Raw genomic sequence first — 3,406 nt, 5'->3', positions numbered from 1 at the left:
GGGGTGGACAAGTTTTTTTTTTTTTGATAAAAGATGTCTTTCCCTCTGGTGGAGTATAGATCAAATGTACATAAGAAAAAGTATTCTTTGAACATATTTCTACAGTTTTCATTTTATCTCTTTGCTCATACAATGTTTCTGCCCCTCTGAAAAAAAACTGAGTGTTATTAAATTATTTTACGATATGGCCAGTATCTCAAAATTTTTTTTTTTTTTTTTATGTAAGCTTTTACTTGCAGTCCTCCTAAAAACTTGGAATGAAAACAAGTTTGAAATCCTCCAAGAGCTCAAGAAACATAGGTTTTAAACACTATAACAAAAGTAATTCAGGGTTCAGTCTTTTTCTGTGAATGCATGAATATTACATTATGAGAAAAGCATGCATACACAAACAATCCCTGGAATAAGTAAGCTAAAATATTCGAATCTAAACACAGTACAGCAAAACTACATATTGTGGTTTGATTTTTAATAAATGCCAAAAAAACGGAACCAATTATGGCCTTATCTTATCCTAGATGTACATGTTTTGTCTCGTCAGTTAGCTTATGGACTCATCCTAAATTGGTAATTGTCTTTACTGTGTCTGGAGTTGTAGCTTAGTAGTAAGTACCGCTAATCTGATGAGACGCATCAAGGGAGCTCACTATTGCTGCAACTTCATGATTACATGTGTCAGAACAAAATGTAATATTCATCACAGTATGCAGCCCTCTGCATTTTTTATAACCCTTGGTGAAGATGTTTAAGTTTGTTTTTTTTGCAGTAGTAGTATGATACTGGAGAAACACTATGTTGCTTTGATAAAGTGCTTTGGTTAAAGCAAATCTTTTTCTTTATCGTTATCTCAATGTAGAGTACTTCTCTCTGTTGGGTTTCTGCTGTCATAAAATGGGTTACTGAAAAAGTATATGTCAGATTACTTTAACATTAAACAATAATACTTAAGTGGCTTCCATTTTAAAGTTTTTTAAATTACTGTTTAAACTAAGGTGCACTTATAAAGAAGTGGTGTTTTCTGTTGTGTTCTGGACATGTGTTGGGGTTGAACCTGTCAGATATACACTAAAATAAGCTAGAACATTATAATTTATGAACTCATGTCAATGATTGAGCAAACTGTTGTTTCTATTGAGAGCTTTCGTTTTTGTCTTCCATGACCAGTAGAGTTTACTAACTTCAGGCCAGTGTCTTCTTTCAAAGCTGTGCTGTGCATTGTTGAGATGATTATGGGTATTAAATGTTTTTCGAATATTAAGATGATCCTCCGTGTATGGAGCGCAAATGTCCAAAATGCACTGTGTGGACTTACAGATCATACTGGACTTAAGATGTGTAAAAGATGCGCTATTAATTTTTGTGCTTTGTTCAGTTTTTTTTGTTTTATATGTAAGGTCTCTGTTTCATGTAAATTCACTACAGCTTATGTTTTATTTTCATATCAAATGCATAACGCCACTTTGTGTTTTTATAGTTGTAGAAATGGGACCAAGAAGAAACCTTAATATTATAAAATAAGGTTCTAAATTGTTATTCAGCTTCTGTTTGGTGAAAGATAAAAAGTTTGGGAAAATTACTTTGGAAATTCAGCAGAGCATCCTATTTTAAAGGGCAAATATGACCCTTTCATCCGTTCCCTTTCAGTTGTATTTTAAGTGGTAGCTCCTTGTAGTCATAAACTTTCGTATGTTCTCAAATGGAGAGTAAATAAGCGTGAAAGAAAACCAGCATACCCAAGGCAACTGAAAATCATCTTAGTTTGTAAACTAACCCTACTTAGTTCATATCAAATGGAAATCCAAGGCATTAACACCAAATCTTGAGGTGAAATTTAAGGTTCAGGTTTATGTTAATGAGGTTATTTGTTCATGGATTTGAGACTTGACAATCCAGAATTCTGTAGTTGGCCCAGTCTGATTGTAATTTGCCACAGTGTCAAGTAGCAACCTTTAGCTGTGTCCAAGTTTTGATCAACTTCACAACAACTGTGTCGCTAGATGTCAGCAAACCAAAAAAGTAATTGTACAGATCTCACTTTATTCCACATAGTCTGACTGTTGAAATGATATTACATAGACACTAAATCATCAAGTTCCATCAGACCGTATTTAGTTAACCAGCCATTGTTTTGTTCTTCTATCAGTTAGTTGAAGAGAAACTAGGATATTCATAGAGCAGCTGTAGTTTAATGTTATGTCCATCATTGGTGCAGATACTAGGGGGGGAAAGTGCTCTCCTGATGTTTAGGTTTATATTTCTCTTAAATCCAAAATCTGAAATATTAATTATCCGGGTTATTTTTGGATAGATGTGCCTCATCCATCAATTTTTTATTGATCATTATGATTATAGTTTTCTTTTTTTTGCAGTTAATTGCTCACAAATCCATGTGATATTCCTACTTTTATTTTTGTTTATTTCAAAGAAAATATTTTCTGTTTCCAGCCATAGCTGTATGAGAGGCTTCAAGCTGGTGTCCATGTAAACATTGTCATCCTGTGTATGATAGTAGAAAGACTCCTGTTTTAGAATCATGCATTTTAAAATTGCTTGTCTGTCTAGAACAGTTAGGATATCCTTAATGTGAATCATTTATATTTCAGACTCAAAATCTTTTTTATTTTCGTTGAAAATATATTGCCGCTTTAAAGAGGCTACGTAGTTAGGTGTACCATTGGTCATGCCTTCCAAAACATTGTTGAAAGTTTATCCTTCTGCTGATATTTCTCAACTTCTCTGGATTTTTAATTGTTTATCCTTTAATGTTGAAGCAATTTTCTCTTTGCATGAAAAGTGTACATTACTTTAGTGTATCCAGAACGCAAGCTTTAATGAAAATCCCTGTGTTTTTAGAGTTTAGCTAATATTAAAAGGAAATTAGTCCAGTTTTTCATTGATACCCAAGAAACTATATTCCCTTTTTTGGCTTGTGAAACTGATTAGGTTATATGGCTAAAGATATCTTTTAAAGTAGTATTGCACCGATACCAATATCGAGCAGGACCCCCGATATTGCGCTAAAATGGTGGTATTGTTATTGGCGAATACCAACAAAAAGGGCACAATACGATTTAAAGAGCCAAAAGTTTATTCAAGTATTACAACTAATACAAAGTTCTACTGGATTCACTTTGTATTAGTCTTTTTCCTTCTTCACAAAGGAAGGCAGCAGCTTGATAAAGCCATAATGGCAATGATTTTACATCCAAGTAGTATGCAGTTTTTCATATATATATATATATATATATATATATATATATATCAATTTCATACAGATGGTATCGGCAAATACTGCACAGTCAGGTATCGGGGTCACAAAATGCCATCGGAGCAACACTAATTTAAAGCATGTTATTAATAATAAGTTACAGAATAGATCAGCACCTTTTTAATCCCTTTTAAATGT

Source organism: Cyprinodon variegatus, unplaced genomic scaffold (assembly GCF_000732505.1).
Source record: "Cyprinodon variegatus isolate N-32 unplaced genomic scaffold, C_variegatus-1.0 Scaffold17, whole genome shotgun sequence".
Lineage (NCBI taxonomy): Eukaryota > Metazoa > Chordata > Actinopteri > Cyprinodontiformes > Cyprinodontidae > Cyprinodon > Cyprinodon variegatus.
This window is presented reverse-complemented; position numbering follows the sequence as displayed.